The sequence below is a fragment of the Mauremys reevesii genome, linkage group 2 (assembly GCF_016161935.1).
Source record: "Mauremys reevesii isolate NIE-2019 linkage group 2, ASM1616193v1, whole genome shotgun sequence".
NCBI classification, from domain to species: Eukaryota; Metazoa; Chordata; order Testudines; family Geoemydidae; genus Mauremys; species Mauremys reevesii.
The window spans coordinates 55,016,575-55,037,733 of NC_052624.1; the positions used below are offsets into that span (position 1 = coordinate 55,016,575).

At 41.3% G+C, this 21,159-nt stretch overlaps 1 long non-coding RNA gene across 1 annotated transcript in view; it reads right to left on the reverse strand.

Moving 5' to 3' along the window:
• Positions 1-21,159, reverse strand: part of LOC120399643 — a 105,316-nt gene that overhangs the window by 16,334 nt on the left and 67,823 nt on the right. The window contains exon 2 of the long non-coding RNA XR_005595268.1: positions 17,830-17,928. This is a non-coding gene — a long non-coding RNA (uncharacterized LOC120399643). The remainder of the gene's footprint in view (positions 1-17,829; positions 17,929-21,159) is intronic.

A 21,159-nucleotide genomic window follows, 5' to 3' on the forward strand; every position in this document is an offset into this window, starting at 1 on the left:
GAAGTCCTCTTAAACCATGAATGTTACCATTTAAAGTAGGGTCTCCATCTGGAATCTTGTTTACTTCATTCATTTGTTGAGCTGCTTGAGATCCAGAACAGCTCTGACCCCTTCTCATGTGTTTCTGGGCAAGAAAGAAAATGGAGTATAGTCCCAAGACTCTTCAGAGGGAAACCTTTCTGTTGCTCCAATATCCATAAGATACATTTAACACTAGGATGAATTTGATGGGGTCTCTTGAGATGAGGGACTGGATGAAGAACAGAGCCCTTAGTTTGAAGGAGTATCTGTGACTCCCTATCTCTCTCACCCATTTTTCTGTGGTCAATTGAGACCATTCTTCTAAAAAGTGGGAAATTCTGTATCCTAGATTAAGATCTGGGCAGAGGCCATTTTGTTGTCATAGCAGGCTCTTGAGGTGGTGGACCCACCTCTGGGATTTTTTTTTTACAGATCCCTGATTCCACAGTTTTCCCCTGACTACCCTGTTGTCATTCCTCTGGTACCTTTTTGAGGAGGATGGACAAAAAGGAGCATTTTTGTCTGCTGTTTGGTTTGTAGTACCTATTCAGAGCACTGAGTGGGGCAGGGAGAGGGACTGTTTCAGTTCAGCAGAACTTTCTGCCATTATTTTTTCTAGTTTTTCCCCCCACAGAGGAGAGAATTTACATGAGCATAGAATTTGTTTGCAGTGAGAGTCAACCTTCCACGGGTAATGCCAGATGTGACATCTGACTGCTGAGCTGGATGCCATGGTTGAAAATCTCACTGCATCCATTGAAGCATCTGCCACAAAGGCTGTTGCTGGGGAAATTTTCTTAAGTACAGACTGAAAGTCAGGATGGGCCCTGTCCTTTATGGCTGTAAGATCATCCAGTCAGGATATTGTGGCCCTTACAAAGGACATAGCCACTAGGGCCAACAAAACCTCAGAGTCCCTTCTATCAGTTGACTCTTTGGGAAAGACAGACAAGATCATCATATATTTTTCTAGGAGATACCATTGCAGCATTGATCTTTGGTATATCCATAACGGCATTTTTTGACGCTTGCAACTTGCAGTATCTAAGTACATGCCTGCTTTTATGTGTTTACCCTGGTCAGGGTTTCCTATTCCTCTCTGATCACATCAAAGGATGGGGGCTGCAGGATTGCTGTTTCAGGGGACAATTTAGAAGGCAGATATTTGCCTTTAGGATTGTCCTCTAGCTCCCTCTCTCAGGTTGGATCCGCATAGTGGATGCAACCTTTTTTTGCACATGGTTTCAAATATTTATGAGGATATAAAAACTTTGTTGTATTTTTTTCACATCCTGAATTTGAGAGATCCACTCAGGAAGATGTGCCTGAGTCAGAGGATGAATACCTTTTAGGTTTTTTATATCTTTTCCTTTTTGGATTGTTTTAGCCTTTTTGTCCCTCATTGCAGGCATTGTGGCCCGGCTGCAACCAAGGCATTGTCTTTTATGGTTTGCTTTACGTAGCACATTGAACTCTCTGGATATGTCTCCCTTAGTGTCCTCCCCCTCATGTCCACTCTCCCTGCCCAGGAGGTGGCATTTCATTGAGGGAGTTCCCCGATTTGAGCTAGGAACAAGGGGAGCTGAGCATGAGCCCTGCTTTTCTCTCTAAGGAACTTAAGACCCACTTTAGGGAAGGGAGGCAGGAATTGGAGCCTCTTAAGGGATTCTTTTCTTTCCAGTCCTGTTCTGCAGTTTCCTTGCAGATCCTTCTGGTGCAGGGCAGGGGGACAGGATCCAACATGCCTGTCCAAATCAGAGCCCCATGCCCTAACACTTCAAGCTCATACATATCAGCATTGTGGGAGACGCTGAGCTGCAGAAGACCAGAAGTAACTTCACCTAGTATCACTGGGGGACTTTAAATTCAGGGTGTATAAATTCTTTTACTGTACTGCTCATAGTAAATGGTTAAGAAGTAGATTACTAAAGGGAATTACCTGGAGGAGCAAGTCTTCTTGTAACACCATTTCGTTCCAGTCATATAATTTCCTAGTGGCCCTATTTCTTTTTTTATGTATGCAGAAAGAAATCATTTGGGAGCAAATCCTAACCCAGGGCCCATCCATAACATGGAAACCCCAGGAATCTTGCTGAAACTAAAATACTGAGCGGGACACACTCCCAAATGTATAGCCACATACCCACAATACAGCTTCCAATCCCCACTCCTACAGATGTTGAATAATAGACCATATGTCGTACTGCAGCTGCAATGTGGGAAAGCTTCCCAGATGTCACAGCATTGAGATGTGTCGTGGAACCTCTTCAGCTAAGTGACAGCTAGGGAGAGAATGAAATGTCCACAGAGGAAGAACAGGGCTGAGTGGCAAGTCTGAAACATAGCTGAGATTTTATATGCATTATACTTTCTGGGTCATAAAATTGTCTTTTATGTAACTCAGGAATATCTTTGCTGCTGTATGTTTATTACTCAACACTGGGTAGTTAAAATCCCCCATAGTTATGGTATCCTGTATTCCACGTATCCCAAGAGTTGGTCTGGGAAATTTTTGTTCTCACTGACCCACTGTCTTGCTCTTCTGTAGTAGATGTCCACTGTCATTTCTCCTTTATTTTTCATTACTTGTATCCTAATCTGAAAAGTTTCACCTCTTGTGTTTTGTTGTTTAATTGAATCTCCCTAGGGTTTAAATACTTTTGACAAATGTCTCCCTCTGCTATTTTCTTTTCCTTTTCTAAGGAGTGACACCACCTATAGTATAATATTCCAATTATGAAAATCATCTTATCAAGCTTCAGTTTTGCCCTTTAGATCATAAAATGCATTAGTACTCTTAGTGCTTTTTGCTTGGTTTCTGTGCTTCTGCAATTATGCACAGATACTTTTAATAATAAACTCCATCTTCTGCATGAGGAAAGTCCCTGGCAGATTTTAGTTAGATCAAAGGTCCTCTTCTGTTCTTGTCCCACCTACTTAAAATAATATTTAACAAACCCTGTTAGTTTTGAAACTAGAAAGGTGGTGGCCCTTCTGCTTGAGCAGAGATCCTCAAGTCCAAGCACATTCTATTCAGAAAACTTGCAATGTTCTGTGAATCAGAAGTTCTGTTTATGACAATGACTGGTTTCTAGCACCAGTCTTCTCCTTTCTTCATATGCTAGAAAGATCTGTGAGAAGATTTGCATTGTGCCATTTCCTGTTTTCTTGTCAGGTTCTTCAGGTGAGCCATGATCACCTCAAAGCTTCCTTTGCTGTTGGCATGTGTAAATGGTAAGAATATCCTAACCTTCTGTAAGTTAATTTATCCTATACCCTGGAGAAAATATACCATCCTGGTTTCTTTATATGGACCACAGATGTCTTGGCCTAGCTTCCTCACTACTGAGTCACCAATCAGGTTCATTTGCCTCTTTCTTTCTAATGACTCATGTTCCTGGCTTGGATCGTGGTCAAAAAGTTGGCAATGAATGGCTTCAGCTGGTTGCTTCTGTGTCTTTTCCTCCTCAGTTTCATCCATAGTTATATCTGTTGTAGGTATCAACATTAAAAGGCTCTCTTAGTCTTCCTTCTGCTCTACTTATTGCTTTTAGTTTTAACTAATGTCACTTTCCTCACCTCTATCTTGTCTGCTGTTCCAATATCGTGACTTTCTTTCCAGTTGCTCCCGAATTCCTGTACAAATGGAAATCCAGGTTAGCTTTCTTTGTTGCTTCCAGCAATATTAACTGATATACAGAACCCTACCTACCCTTTTCTCCTGTGGAGATGTCAACTTGCATTAAATACACATGACTTTCATCCTTTTCATTCATAAACAGGAACACTGGACTCTTCAGAAGCCATTCTTTACAGTAGTTGCCTCTTTCCACATGATGCCTCTCCTCATTTGTTGGATCTTGAGCTATTACAAAAACTCCGCTCTTCGCATTATTTATTCCCTGGAAAGTTCACTTTATGAATGTTCTGTATTTATTAATTCATTCCTTTGCTAATCACTATGGTTAGTATGTCCACTCAGCACCTAACTTCCACTTAGATCTAAACTCTCTGCAATCAGTTGTTGGCTGGGCTCCCAGAGTTGGTCAGATTAATTTTCTGTTTGTAGCAGTTTCACCTTCAGATTTTCATGCAATAGCACAATGTTATTATGTTGCGGTTTTCAAAACTGCAGAGTAATGCTTACATTTTAAAAAATTGTTTTCATTGAATTAATTTAATTTGACATAATTTTTTTTTCTGTTTTTTATTGTGTTATGTTTTTCAAAACTTAAAAAAAAATAACAGGGAATAAATTGCTTGATAGTGTCCCTCTAAAAGACTTTCACAATCTCAGTTTCTAAAGTGATGTTTGCCTTGTCACATAAGAAGAGTTTAACACAACTAATTTGTGAGAGGTAAAGTATTGCCATTAATTAGAAACAGGTTACGAGACAGAAAACAGGGAATAGGAATTAATGGTCAATGTTTACCAAAGCAAGGAATTAACATTAAAAAGTGAACAGATCCAAAGACAGTTTTCCAGGTGAGGTCATAACATCAATTTATATAAAAGCATTATAATGTTTTTATTATTATTAAAAGGAGTGAAAATAAATCACACAAAAGTGTTTGTACCCAAGTTTACACAAACACATATAAAGCCTCCTACATTGATTTGGTCACTGACTTTCAGCATGGAATCTGGATCTAACTCACACTTTAACTTTTTTTGGATCAGCACTTACCCTTATCTTTAAGGTTTGGTCTTGATGGCTTCTGCCAAGGGTACAATGATTCTGAAGGCTCACAAATCCACAAGCATCAAAATCCACAACCAAAGTCATTACTTAATTCTTCAAATTTGTGTGCAGAACATAGCTGAAATTTCTCCAATCAAACCTAAAATGTTGTTATTGTTGTACCCTTGAGTACCAGTTGGAATTCATGTGTCATAGGCCACGCACATGATGATGTTTATTTTTAAACCAATCTAGGTAAACAAATCCTTCCATCTTTCATTCCTATGTTTCTCTTGTTTGATATAATTAATCCTCTGAGAAGTTACAAATTAAACAGCACTTACTGAACCAAATGGTAACTTCTTCTTATAATGGTTTCTTTCATAAAGCATGGATTAAATATAAATTCACATCTTTCTGAATATGGAAATACTCTTAGTGATGAAAGTTATACTTCGTAAATGTGGAATGTGTGCTTCATGTTTTAAGTACTTTTTTAAAATAATTACGATGCCAGTGAACTTCAAGATGATGCAGTATAATGGACCCTGGAGTCTGCTCTGAACTAACTGCCTGAATCCAAATGTTAACGTGCAGTCAGAACTGTGAACAGAATATCTTTGAGTCTGAAAGAGTCATTACCCTGGTGGGAAATATTAGTTGTGCCAGTGAGAGGTGCCAGTGAGATGCTTTAAGTGATTGAAGGATTGAGAACATTGGCACACATGAAGTGTAACTTGGTCCTAGATGGGATTCCACTACGAAATTTTCATTGACATTATGGTGGTTTTTAGTTGAGGCCAAGAATAGCACTATTTGTATTGCTTGAGCTGCCTGAGGTAAGAATAATGAAAGCAATAAACACTGTTCTGGATTACAAAGGTGTAGAATGATCTAATATGAAATTTTCTATTCAGACATTGGACCCCATTTCTATGCTTTTCCCAAGGAGATGGTGGGTGAGGGAACAACAGTTATACTAGTTAGCTATCTGTACTCTCTGATGCACATACCCATAAGAGAAAGCAGACTAATACTGGTTTGAAACAGCCAATATCCCAAATGCTGTAGTTCTCAATTAAGCTGCCATTCAGCCAGGTTCTAAATATATTCCTGCCTTAGGAGAACTGGAATATTGTATCCTGACACTCTAATGCCATACATTTATTTAACATAAATCTTTAACACATTTAAAGGAAAGGGCATATATTTTGCTGTGGGTCTTGCTTATCTATGACAATATACAGCAGGATAGATTATACTTTAAGTTTTAGTCTGCTCTGCCCACATTTCTCAACAATGAAACCTGCCAGTGTGCGATACAAGCTGTGGCGGGGAGATGACTCACCAGCACGGTGCCTCCTGCTGGTCGTCCTGGGAATTAGCTCTTCCAGCCCAGAGCGCCCTCTGCAGGCTGGTGTCTCGCCTGCCGCTGGCCACTGTGTCCCTCCCAGACCCCGGTGCCCTTCTACGTCAGGGTTATGCCCCCAGAAGTAAGCCACAACCTGGGTCTCCCCACTAGGGTGACCAGATAGCAAGTGTGAAAAATCGGGATGGGGGTGGGAGGTAATAGGAGCCTATGTAAGAAAAAGCCCCAAATATCAGGACTGTCCCTACAAAATCGGAACATCTGGTCACCCTACTCCCCACCCAGGGGAACCCCCAATCCTCTATCCCCACCTTGCCTCAGTGGCTACTGCCAGTCACCATCTAGCCCCCACTCCCTGGGGCAGACTGCAGTCTATAAACCACCCATCATCAGCAAGGGGGGTTGGACCAGCTGCCTCTGCCTATCTCTGGGCTGCCCCCCTGCAGCTCCAGTACCTTTTGGAGGCCTTTAACAAGGCCTGCAGCCTGGGGTTTTACTAGGCTGGAGCTCCCCTGCTCCATCTGCCCTTCCCCAGCACTTCTCCACCCTAGGTACCCTGCTCAGCTCCCAGGCAGCCAGGTCCTTCTCTCTGTGAAGCTAGAGAGAGTGTTCTTTTGAGCTCCTGGCTCACAGCCCTTTTATAGGGCCAGCTGTTGCCTGATTGGGACATGGCCCCAGCTGTGGCTCCTTCCCCAATCAGCCTTTCCCTGCTGCAGCCCTCTCCAGGGCTGCTTCTAACCCCCTTTCGTCAGGTTACTGCCCTGCTACACAAGCCATCAAAAATAAATGTCCAAAATATAGGACATCTGTGTATTGTTGAGTGTTTCACCATAATTTTAACTGAGAAACATCTTTTGGGTGTTTTCTCACTTAGTGAATTAAATAAATCAGTGTATTAAAAACAAACTGGAAAAACAGTTCATTTGAGTTCAGATGAAAGAAACTCCCATCCTGGATCATGAGTAGGGTCTGAACTCTGCACATTCTGATATCTAGCATAGACCTCTATCACTTGAACTAAAGGAGTAACTCCTAGTGTCTATGTACACCAGGCTACATAAGGGAGCATTGACACAACTATATGTTGAACATCAGTAGGATGCTGGGGAACAGGATTCCAGTCTTGGCCCTCATGGGGAGTGTAGTCGAGTGGTTAGAACATTGAATACACACTGCATAGCTGAGCATGCGGATTTGACACATTCCCTCTAAAAGGCAGAGTAGATGATACTTGAGTCTGGCATGTGAGAGCCCTGGATCATAGCCTCCATGTTACTAATGGTGACCTTTTGTGACCTGTCAGTCAACACTTTTGTAAAATAGGAGTAGGAATAATACTTGACTGCTTTCTGGTGAAGGGGGATGAAGGGCTGCGAAATACAAATAACTCTCGATAGAGGTGAGATGAACTAATGAGTACTCGGCTTGCAGCCCAGTACACCTTCCACTAGGCTAAAGGTATTTTGTTGAGAGGTAGAGTCCGCCTCTCTTCTAACCTACCTGATTCAGCTAAAATGTTGAAAATCTATCCATTAAATCCAGTACACTTGAGAGCTCTGACACTGACAAAAGGAATTCATAGGCCAAAATGTTCAAACCTGATTACAAAAAACTAGACTCCATGTTTAGTCACCTAAGAGGCCTGAAGTGAAATGCTGAACACCAACAACTCACATTGAAGTCAGTCATTAAAAATGGCATCAGGAGGCTAACTGTCAGCACCCTCATTTGAGAATTTTGGCTATCGCCTTAAAGATTTTTCCTTATCCCTGGCTTATTTTCATAGATTTCAAGTCCAGAAGGGACCAGTTTGATCATCTTCTCTGATCTCCTGTATAAGAGAGGAAACAGAATTTCCCCCAAAATAATTCCTGGAGCATATCTTTTAGAAAAAACTGCCAATATTGATTTTAAAATTGTCATTGATTGAGAATCCACCATGAACCTTAGTAAGTTTGTTTTCAAAATAGCCAGCCTGAGACCTTAACTCATCAGCATTAAGCCAGACATATATATTAGTTTTACAGCTAAGTCTTTATAGGGAGCAAATGTCTCATAACACCTTGTTTGGGATAAATGAGGCTGGCTATGTTTAGCAAAGCAAAGATTTGTAGACTCAGAGGGAAAGACTTGCACTTAAAGCAAAACAGAATTGTGACAATTTTCCTTGTCTGTGCATGGTATGAGAGACTTATGAAGACTTTAGCACAGAGATGAGGCAAAAGATAGAGTATGGTGGCCACCAACTTATCAGAAGAGTTGCCAGAAGCTATCAGCAACTCTGTGACACACTGCAGAAGAAACTATCTTAAAACAAATTGCATCAATAGTAAAAACACATAATGCAACTGGCTAATTTTTATGCAGCTCATGAAGGAAAAAAATCATTCCCATTCGATGAAGTGACATGCTTAGGCCCTATCATCTTAACATTTTTCTGTGTTTAATCCATTCAATAGGTCTAAATAAAAGATTCTGGATGTGAAGTGTGGGTTTTCATTTGAACTCCTCAAGAAGTTCAGAGCAGTTGACCTCCTGGATCTTACATTGCTAAATCCAAGTGAAGTTGGAGTCCCTTCAAGATAGAGACAATTCTTTAATAAACAGTGGATTTAAAGACTGGAACCATGTTCTAGTGCTCACTTTTTCTGCTCCTTTACTTTGCAGCTCTTTAGTTCTGCAAACTGAATTCATTCAATGGCAAGAAAGCAAACCCAAGTTTAGTAAATCAGTTCAAAAGTGGATTACATCCTTTAATACATTATTACTATACTGCTTCAATAAGGCCTTAGTTTACCAAAAAAGAGCTATACTATAAACATGGTATTAGAACCAGCTGCATCACATTTATGCAAAAAGAAAACATATTGGATTGTTTAGATGGAGAGATGTACTATAGTGGCAATTGCCTTTCCCTATATAGCTGAATTAAGAGTTTGAAATACTGGCCTTGGAGTCCCATAAGGCCTGGTATGCCTTGGGAAAAGCACTCCAGGCTTAATTTAGGCCAGGCTTCTTTCCACTTTGAAGGAACAAAATGAGGCTTTAACCTTTCCAGGAGCCTCTAAATAGTTGTGGACTGGGGACTTCTAAAGTGATCATGTCTGCAAAGTTCGGCCTATAGTTAGTGTAAAAGATACTTTAGGAAGGCTAACTGTATGAAATTTGCCACTGTCTCCTACCATCCACCCAGAAATGAAAACAAACTGCTTCCCTAGCATCACTTGCATGTCCCCCATATGACTTAAGCATCACCAGGCCTTTTTACAGAAATAAATGCAAGTGAATCATGCAACTCTGAGTCATGTCATTTAGAAGCATTAATGACTCATAAGGAGTTCAAGAGGATGAACCCTCACAGAATATAGTACAAGGAAGTAAGAGTGAAAACAAGTTTCATAACGGAACTTCAGGGAATTAAGGGATATTTTAAGTAGAGTGGATATTTTTTCCCCCAGAAAGCTAATGCTTGTGGTTTCAATTTCTGAAGTAGGGTAGTTTGATAGACTGTGTCTCGTAAGTTATGCAGCTTAGGGTTTTTAGGCAGGACGTTCTGCAAATTTGTCCTCATATTAAATGGTGCCATGCAAACCAACCACACTGCAGCCTTATTCTGAATGCTTAGACTTGGCAATGACTCAGAATGAAAATGTCTTGTATTTTTGGCTCCTGCAGAGTTTGTGCTAGAAAAACATTTTGGCACAATTGGCATCTACAGTTTAATCTCTTGAAGGGCAAAGGAAATGAAAACCCTTTTAATTACATTTAGGTATGCTCATGTCTTCTGGAAGATTGAAAACTATATCTAGCTTAAGGTACAATGTTTACAGACTGGATCAACTTCCGGTCCAGTCAAGATGGTCTAAATCAAAGATGGGGATGCAGAGAAAATGTAGTAAAGGTTGTGTAGAAAAAGGAAGCTTACTGACAATCTAGCATTCCATGCATGGTATCTAAGAGCCCCATTCTCCAAAGACTGCCAGTGCTAGAGAGAATTTACTACCCTATGTACATCACATTTGGTAAATAAAGTGTTTTTAAAAAATAATTAACTGGTTCTTTTTGTGCAATTTTAACTCATAAGGCATCAATACGACAAAGCTATTGAGCCCCCATCCTTATCATACCTACAGCAAACCTTTAAAATCTCTGAACGCTCATAACAGTTTCTAAGACTCTCTCTCAAAGGTAGTATTTAGAAAAAGTTCCCATGCTGGGTTTTTTCATGAGTGATTTCAAAGGAGAGTTTAGACATGTACTTCCTTAGCTGACTATATCTATAGACTTAAAAACAACCCTGAAAACTTGGAATAATAGTACTTGCTTGCCTCAACAGACCCACCCATGATTGTGTGCTTTAATTTTTCAACAAGATGTGGAGGTAGAGCCTGAGGAAACCCATAAAAATGTTTGGTTTGGCTTTCTGGCAGGTCTCACCAGTTAGAATGCATGAAAAGCACTGAGGATGCAGGATCCTGTTAAGTTTCCATAGAGCTACTGACTCAGACACCACAGAACATTCTGTACATCCTGATGTGTAAGATCATGTTGCAGAGCTCACTCTGGGGACAGCAACCAGCAGCAGGAGGTCATCTATTGGGAACTGGAAAGCTGCCATCTTTTAATTAGTTACTCTGTGCTTTGCAGTAAGCCTACTTAAATCCTATAGACCCCAGGTCATATTTACTGTGCAGCCAATGAAAGCCAAATCTAATTTTTAATTATGTATTTAACCAACAACACATTTGCAGATATTGCAATCATATGCCCATAATATTTAGTTACAATTAGATAAAAGGAGTAAAAAATGGATGTTTTATTTTTCCTGTTCTTAGTCATTGACTGACTCAGCAGAAATGTGCCTCAACTGACTATATAGTGGAGCACCCGCTCATTTTAACTGGAAGCAATTGAAATCCAGAAATTTAGCAGTTAATGTTAGGTGTCTCATATCCCAGGCGTACAAAGTGTTTTACAATTGCATACAAAATTCTGACCCCACTTGCACCCCATGCAAACCTCCTGACTTCAGTCGCTTTTATTTCAGTTATCCATTCCTAACCCCACTGATTTGTACAATATTGCTGTGTTTATTTTAAAAACAAGTATCTCTGCCTCACACACACATAAAATCTTTCATTCAAGGATTTCATAGAATACAACTGTCTCTGTAAAATGCTAAATTTGGAGTTGCAAAACTGAAGCAGAGAGAGAGAGATTGAGTGACTCACCCTAAGTGACTTTTGCCAGAGCCCACATGGTGAGTTAATGCCAAAAGTAGGTATAGAACCCAGATTTCTTGACTACTAGTCCATTGTGGCAAATTCTGCCCTCATTTGGGGTTGAACTGAGTGCGGGACAAATTTCTTATATCTGGTCCCTACCATGCATCTATCAACCTACTGACTTGCTACTTGAGCTAAGTGCTGGTTTACCCCCTTACTCTTTAAATAAAAGACCAGTAATTTTCAATGGGTGGGCCCAACTCTAGTATAAATTAGTAAGGTTCTTCTGTAAATATACTGCAGTATATTTTGTAACATATTCCTAGTAATAGAAGAGCTCACTACAGCGCTCTCCTATTAAATCTTTGCTACGAAGTGGGGAGAAGCTGTCAAACTTCTGTGTGAAGTGTGTGGATTTCACAAGATTCTACTCTATTGAAAAAAGTATGACTTTTCTTGAAATGACTAATTTAAATAACTGATTCCTTTAAAGATGTTTATTTTATTTTGCAGGTGTCATCTGTTTAGACAGGAAATTATCTTTTCAGCCAGTGGTCTTTTTCACTACGTCTCTTAACATGATTTTTTAATGGATTGTAGTGAAGACTGGTCTACTCCTAAAATATAGGGCAACATTGCTCAGGGCTGTGTAAAAGTTCACTCCCCATGCCATGTAGTTAGGTTGACGTAACTACAGACTAACTGTAGACAGGTCAAAGAAATTTTCTGTTGACCTAATTACCACCTCTTGGAGAGGTTACTCCTGGGGGAATTCTGCACTCTGTGCATGTGCAGAATTCATGTCCTGCACAGATTTCTTTACTTCTCCACAGAAATATGACTTTCTGACAGGGAAGCAAATGGAAGCTGCAAGAATGGTCATGCATCCTTTCACAGCAGCACAGGAGCATCATTTCAGGTGCCTGGAGCAGCCAGTGGAGAGGTAAATCACTAGGGGGGGGAGCTTGGGATGCCCTGGCCGGTGCCGGGTCAGACACACTTCAGTCCACCCAAACTCCATGCAGCTGGACCTCCCCAATGCCCAGATCCCCGTGCCGAGCCTCATCTCCCCACACACCCAGAGCCCCTCTACTGAGCCCCCCGCGCCTAAACGCCCACCCTGCTGAGTCTCACCCTCCTGCATCCAGAACCCCGCCGAACGCTATCTCCCCACATCCCGTGCCTCCCCAGCCCCACCCCGGCTCCTATCCTGCACTGGGCCTAGCTGCTAGTCCCAGCTGGGCTGGGAGTGGGGGAGGAGACACTTCCCCTGCGTGGAGTGGAAGTGGCTCAGATCCACACCCAGAAACCTACCCCAGCTCCACCCCCTCCCCATTTCCTGCCCACATCACTCCACATTTATTTATTGACAAATAAAATTCGCAGAATTTTAAAAATTCTGCACACAATATTTTTGTGTGTGCAGAATTCCCTCAGAAATAAGACGTGCATTGCCTATAGCAACAGAAAAGCCCCTTTCATAGATGTAGGAAGCATCTACACTGTAATGCTACAGTAGCACAGCTGCAGTGCTGTAACTGTGCCGCTGTAGCATAGATATACCTAAGAGTAGCTCTGTACAAACACACCCCAAAAATAATGTTACAATGCTTGACTTTGTTAAGACAATACCTCAAATATTCCAGTAGGTGCAGTGCATATAGAAAGTGTAGGGCTCTGTTTCAGCTTGGCATGGAGTCAGAAACTCTAAGTCACAACATATATAATCACAAAACACTTTAGAGTTGCATACAGGATTTGGCAGGCAGCCAGTCTTTCCAGAGCCACCCAGGACTGCTGTAGAATTCACCTAAAATCTCCTGAATCTCAGTCTATCACTTAGCCACAAAATTGTCCTGCCTTTCTGATGGACTTTATTCTAATGGAAGATTTTGAGGCACTCTGCTCTTACAGTCACACAAAGCTTTCCTCCTCACCATTGCCCCTATTTGTAGTTGTAATTTTTCACCCACCCCCATCCCCTGGATGGGCCAGCAGCAGCAGAGAGTGAAATTGGGATCTCTAGATTTGAGGACTTCCTAAAAAAACCCAGGTCTGTTAGCCAATGCTGTAGTAGGCTCATCAATCTCTATATGTAGAGGGAAACAGGGGACCATGCTGAATGAGTGAGAGTTTGGGTTACATATTTCACCTGTTCCCAGATAGGGGCCAGTTTCCATGCTGCCCCTTTGCCTGGAAATGGTTCTGTGTTCTCACATGCCAAATGATCCCCTTTCAGTTTAGGTCCTTTCAGGGACTACTTAGTTTCCACTTCTTTCATGAAGCTGTTCAGTGCTGATTACCTTGCTGATAAGGTCAGCATGCCCTTGTATTTGAAGTGTTCTCTGTATACAGTAGGAATCTGAATTACCTTGCATGTATCTGAACAAGATTGTAAACTCAGGGCACAGACCTTAACATCTGTGTGGGTTTGCACAGTGCACTTGGCAGCACCGCTATTTTTTTCCATTGAAGAATGGCTTTTCAACCAAAGTTAAAATATTCATGGTAAATTTTTATTTGTGGTCAGCAATTTCTGATTTTTGTCACATTACCAAAAACCTAAACCTTTTGGTAAACATTGTCAGTTTTTAATTTTAGAAAACCGATTATTTTCCCACTAATAGTTTCTACAACAGGCGAACAGTGTTTTTAAAGTTTGTGGGAAATTAAAGTGAGTTATTTTCTTTGTTTGAAGTTTCCACAAAAAATTAGTATTTGTTTACCAGCTCCAATTGTCAGACGTCCCCTTCTCATTATTAACCAAGAACAGCTGTGGGGGAGGCTTGTAAGAATTCTGTATGCCTCAGTGGAGATTGACACCTTTGGGCCTAACACAAACACAACATGGTTTATGTCAGACAAAGTCCACATTAGAGGTATAAAGATCTGGCTTGTTTCAGCCAAGTTCCAGAGAAGAAGAAAGACCCTCTCTTCTGAGCACCGACACACTCTCCCTGACTCTTACTGCTGACCTCAGGTCCAACTGCCCCCAGCACCTCCTTCTTATACTGTGCTGGAGAATTATGTAATTCCGCAGAGCTGCTTCTGGAGTGTGTTTTTTAATCTGACTCATGACAAGGTGATGAAAGGCTGCAACTCATGAATTTTCCCTTATTCAAAATGGCCTCCATCTCCCATTACTATCGATGAAGCTGAAGTAGGCATGATGGTCACCACTTCCCTCGAGCTGGAACTGAGGCTGCCACTAATAAAGATGGCTGCTACCTCCTAGTGTTTTCAGTGACACTGAAGGCATTCTCACAGACAAAATGGTTGCCTCTCTAAGGTTGAGTGGGGCTAGATAGGATGCTATAAGGACACCAGGACTGTGAGGAGCCTTGGAAACACCAGGAAAGGTGCATGTGGACCAGAGTTAGGGGCTGCTCGGGCAGGAGGAGATGAACTGGAAATGGTTTATGTGAGGACCAAGAGGACGCTGGTGGGTGCAAAGGATAGTGATGGGGATGGGAGATGGAGGGATAAGACTGCACCCCCCCCCAACTCTTGGGATAGCAAGGGTCAAGGGAACACTCCCTACCCCAAGCAGCAAGTGAGAAGAACATATTTTTGCATATGTATTTAAGGCTGAATTTTGACCCTTAAAAGGTCTCACACACACTGGGAGCAGGCAGATTCCCCCCTCAAGCTTCAAAAAAACAGTAGGCAAATTGCCTCCCCAAAATTATTTTAGGGAAAAACCTCCAAGGAGGTGGGGAAGGATTGGCAGTACTAGTATCCAATGTAACCAGTTCCCTTGGTTCTGTGAAAGTCTCAGTACTCAAGGTAGGTGACTGAGAGGGAGGGTTAACCCCTTCCCTGCTAGCTTCTGGATAGTGTTGACACACAGAGTCACAAACAACAAACAATTGTTGTGTGATTTTGTTGCTTTTTTTGCTAAGGCAAATCATATATTGTACTTTGCATGATTAAATAAAAAATTATTAAAGACATTAAATAAACCTAAGCCAAACATGAGATTCAGAAACAAGAAAGAAAAATGGAATATATGAAAAAAGAATATATGAAATAAGGTAAGCAGAGAATGAGGTGTGATCTCAGTGAAGGTTCAGGTGACCTGTTAAAGAGATGGGGCTGGAGATGCAATGTAAGTGCCCAGTTTTATACTTACACTTTAGTGGAAAAATGTTAGCAGTGTTTTAGCTATTTAGCCAACTCATAGGTCTGCACTACAAACCCTCTGAGCTAGGTATGGTTATTTCCCCCTTTTAAACCTATATAAAGAAAAGTGCAAATTAAGCCAAGATCACTGCCTGGATTGAAAGAATCATTTGAAGGGAACACCACCTGGTAATACAGGGATTCCTAGTCTGCCACCCCAGTAACTATTGCTGTTTTTTAATTTTATTCCACCAGCGTTTTCTGTGATATAGAGCTGATCAACTTAACATTTGCCCAAATTAGAAACCTGGTTCATTTCAAGAGTGTCAACCAGTAAGTCGGAACACAACACAAGGAGGACAGAATCTATAAAAAAAGTAAAAAATGCCATGACTGCTTGAAAGTGCCCCTACATCCTGCCCAAAGACTGTACATTTAAGATTGCAGCTGCAGCACTGTCTAGTTCTTTCATATACTTTCTGACCAGCTCTACAATTGCTACCTGGTTGTCGGTTTTTTTAAACTCATTCTTTTAGACATTGTGTCATACAAAACAGATACATCAAAAGCTTATTACTAAAAAAAAATAGTGATGATGGGCTCTAACTTATGGCTATATCATTGAAAATAAGTCTGTGACCTTAAAGCTGGGAAAGAAAGAGCTGGCTTCACTTCACAAACATTTGTCCAGACATTTTCTTTCATTTTGATTCAAATAGTTTCACACAAGCTAAGTTTCACTTTGACTTTCAGATTCAAGCAAAGCTAAAATTTCACTCTGCAACTCAGCCAATGTAAATGGGGCAAAATATTGACTGCAGGAGAGTTAAATCATTTACATCAACTGAGAATCTGATCCTGGTCAAAGTGAAACTCAGCTGAAATTTCTGAGTTTCACCTGGTCTCTATTTGCACCTTGCATCAAAACCATGCAAAGATGTGAATTTCACATGATGTAAAGCCACAAACTAGCCCATATAGGCTTAAAAGACTTCAAGTCCATGCAGGAGTTCTGCAAATCTTTTGATGAATATGGTCTTCATTACTCGTTTGTAACAAAACCCCAAAGCAGGTGACTTTTGTGTTGCCTGGTGTTCCATTGCAAACATTTTTTTTTAGGAGTAGGAAGAAATTGCGGGGTGGGCAGCATTTTAACCAATAGTTCTACAATCAGTACATGAACTGTACCCAAAATATTCAAACTTTGGTGTCTAAAATTTTGATCCTAAATCCTCATTTACGTGCTTAAACAAAAGAGGCCTGATATTTTAAAGGTACTGAGCCTTTCAGTTCCCATTGACTTCAGGAAGAGGTATTGGTTCCTGGCACATTGAAAAGTCAAAACACTTATTTACCTGCCTTAGTATGGACTTCAGCTAGGATTTAAAAATCAGCCTAAGGGAGCTAGGGCCAGATTTGTAAAGGTATTTAGGCACCTAAAGATGCAGATAGGTACTTAGTGGGATGTTCAAGAGAGCCTATGCACCTATCTCCATTGCAAATCCCTGTCTAAAATACCTACATTAAATCCATAAGAGACAGGCACCTAGGGTGGGATCCATGAAGGGACTTAGGCGTTGCAATGCTGAGCATCATGGTGCCTTAAAAAAACCCAAACAAACTAGTCATAGGAACTAAACTGAAATCCACAGAGGTGAGTTAGGCACCTAAGCACCCAATGAATGGGGAGAGAGAAGTGCCTAAGAATGCGATCCCCAAATGGGCAGAGAGCTGACTAAGCTAGCCAAAAAGAGATGCCGACAAGAGAGGTATGTGCTAAGCCCTGCCACTCTCTTGGATATAGGCACCTAAATTGGAGGTTGTGTTGCCTGCCTTATAACTATTAGCCCAGCAGTTAGAGAACTCGCTGGGATGTGAGAGACCGACATTCAATTGCCACCTTTCTGTCAAAAGGGGAGGAGAAAGAAACCCCTGTTCAAATCTCTCAGGAGAGTGCTTTAACCATTGGACTATTGAGTCATTCTCACACTCTCTCTCTGGTCCAATGACTGTTCCACTGCCACTAGGCCAGAGACAGCAAGAGACTCAGTACTCCAATGGTTAGGGCTGCCACCTGGGAGGTGGGAGACCCAGGGTCCAGTTCCCCTGCTCCTGTCAGTCTTTCATTATTTATCCACAGTGGAACCGCTGCAACAGCTGTTGGACCCCCACATCAGAATCTCTCATAGCCTAGTGATAAGAGCCCTCTCCTGAGATGGGGGTGACCCCTGTACAAACCCTCTCTTCCCCTCTGGCAGAGAAGGGGGAAATGAACCCGTCTCTCCCACATTCCAGGTGAGTGCTCCAACCACTGGCCTAAATATTATACAGTGGGCACCACAGTCTCCTCTTACTGTGGCTGGATTTTGAATGGGACCCAGTGCAATAGGCAGCCTCCGAGTTTACCTACCAGATAGAGTTCTGCACATGACTTAGGCGGCCAAATGCTCCTCTTCCCCTGGATCATGAATCACTCTGAGGTTTAGGCCAGATATTGGCATCTGCATGCCTAGAAAAAGAGACAGCAGTGCACATACTGAGAGGCAGAAACATCAACACCTACGGAACTTTTAGTCTGCAAAATGTAGATGCTGAGTGAGTTTAGCCAGCTACAGTTAGGCAGTTTTGTGGATTTCAGTGGAGCCAAAACAAGGGCCTAGCTGTCTAAACTCAGGATTTAGGCACCTAAGTGTCTTTGCAGATCCCATCTCTAGGCGCTTTTAAATATCCCCTATGCACCTATCTGCATCTTAAGGTGCCTAAATACCTTTAGAAATCTGGGTGTTAAGGGTTCAGTTGAATTCCATTGAAAATCCCTGGCTTAAGTGCCTAAAAGGTAGGGACTTAAGTTTTGGGTTATATATTGATTAGTTGTTATTTTACTCCTAATATCACAATATCTCCAACAAACAATGAGCTGATTATATCAAATTGTAAAGTAGATAAACTAGGCAGATTGGAGTAGCATAATTCCAGTATGAAGAAGGCTTGCTACTGGCATGATTCATCAGGCATTAAGATGGGACTGAATTACACTCAACGACTATCGAGATGCCTTGACACAAAATTACAATATGCCAGTTATTTCCCTTGGAAAACATTTAGTGCTGATTGGCCCTGAGCCACACTGGTACTTGAACGCTAACTGTTGCTTCTTTTCACAGAAGAATGTGATGCAGTCACACTGGGAAACTGAAAGATAAAAACAGCTGCAAGCCTACTGCTGAAATTTCAAAACGTGTAAGAAACTAGAGGATACTTCTCTAACCCATGGAAGATTAATGCTTATACCAATATGACCAAAGACAACAAATTTGCTGTGGTCTTGTGTAATATTGTTTTCTTGATAAAAACTGACTCATAAGTGTTGTCATTTCCAAAAGTTTCCTGTTCTTGCTATGGATTGGGTCCATTTACAGAGCAGGAGCACCCTAAAACTATCGCAAAGAAATACTTTTAATTTTACTTAGGCTAGCGTCCCCTCCCGTTTCCCATAAAAAGTTTTACGTGCACTAGATCATAAAGAGCACAACTAAAGACAAAGACTTATACAATAGTGCTGAGGTAATCTTTTGTGCTCTGCACATACTGGTGCAATACAAAATCTGAGGAAAAGCACAATAAACTATTTCAGACATCTGTTTTTAAGGTTGCAAAGAGTCAGAATGCTGCAATGTAAAAAGCAGACACTACAAGCATTCACATTTCCACAGACTTCAAATGCTCCTGGAAACTTTAACACAGCCTGCCATATTGGATACCTGCTCTCTAAACTGACAACAATAACAATGCATGATGTCAAATGAGCTGGATTCTCATGCACATTGTATGCTTCCACCATGTAGCACTGGCATGATTTTTTGCTGTCAATATGATGAAATAGGGGTCAAGCAGCTTTTTTGCCTTATCATGCTTGATGTTAATTCCACTGTTAAGTAAATTATCAAATTTCAGTTTACTGCTGCAAAAGGTATAGCATCTGCAGATCAGACTTTATGCAGCTGTCTTAAGTCAATAGGCAGCATACATTCTAAATAAAAAAGTGCCCTTTATATCTATGCCCTGTGATTTCTTCCAACATATTAGATACTCTATCAAAAATCAATTCGGGGATCATGTCATAATGAACCAGGAAAAAAAAGCAATCCCAGCTTTTTGGCAGCTCTTTCAACATTCCTCTTTTTGCCTTGTTTTTCTAGTCTCTAAATGGAAGGAAACAAAGGTTCCTGTTTGTTCTCTAGAGCTCCTGTCCACAGCACAGTATCCTTCATAGTGAGACAGAGTACTGCAGCTATCAATAATATATCTGGGCTTTGGTTAAAGGCAGTGGTTCATTCCAGCTGAGCATTTGCACTCATTGTGCCTTCTGATGCAGAGGGAATGTCATAAAGTAAATTTATTATTTCATCTTGTTTATTGTCAAGATGGGCTGAGATGCTATATCATGTATGTCTTAAACAGGGTGCTGAAAAAGCCTCAATGCTCCACACCAGGCACACTGAAGAAATTCTGCACATTCTGGCGAACACATCAAGGTAACAATTACTTCCACATTTTCCCCTTGTAAGGTTCTGATCCTGCTAAGTGCTGAGGTGCTATCGCTAGGTGTTGAGGGCTATCACTACCTGTGTAGATCTTGCCCTAAGTGCCATATTCTCTACTATCTTACACAGTCAGGTTCATGCATAACTAGAAGTAAAGCATAGCAGAAGCACACCCGTTTCATATACAAGGTCTTTGTGCAGCCACCCTCATGGCTACAAATGATACATATTCCTGTGGCTATATGCAGTATGTTTCTCTGCAATGGGCTCGCTTCCAGGATTCTATACACTGAACTTACAGCACCCCAGACCCCACTATGGAAAAGTATTTTTTCCCAAAGGGCTTCTAATGTATAATCATGAAAGTGTACTGGTTTATGTTTAATCTACTCACAGGAAGTGTATGGAAAAAGCAGGAAAATATTAGAAAAAGAAAAGTGGCAGCCAATGTTTATCTAGTCAAATGAAAAACATTTTTCTTTATTTTATTTTCCAACTTTTGGTATCAAGGAATTCCTTTCAGTTTTCCTCCTTGTGCACTAAGAAAATCAACCAGGTGCTGTTAGCATGCTAGGTCACACAAAAGCCTCACCCTGTACAATAAGGTCTTGCACATTAGAGTTATTTCAGTTGATGGCATCCCTTTCCCATCCCCGTGACTACGACCTTTGTGTTTTCATAGTGTTTGAGGTAATGGCCTTGATTCATTCCAGCTGCTAGGGCAGGAAGGTGCTAGTTGTACCTCCTTGAGCTAGCAAATGCCACGGCACCACAAGGGAAATTGGCGGGGCAGAGGAAAGTAAAGCTTGTCTGCATTGCTGCCTGCTCTCAGGGATTCCCTCTCTGGAAGAGGGATTTAAATTAGGTGCGGCTTCATAGGTGCCCTGTCTGTGTAGTTTGCCCAGAAAGTCTGCCCAGAAAATGTGCTGAATCAATTAATCCAATGTGCTGACCACAATATTTACCTAGTTAGTGCTAGGCTCTTTTGGGGATGGCCGCAGCAACTTTTATAACCCCCTTGTGGAGAGGAATTACGGGCACTTGATGTCACTGCAACCCTTCTCCAGGCAGACTTTGCACTATTGGGAGCTTTTGTTCAGATGACCAAAGTCTGGAACCCTCTGTCTTTCTGATCAATTGAAGATCCTTGTTTTGGTAGCAAGGGGTTTGGTAATATCCATCTTTAAAGGGAGGGT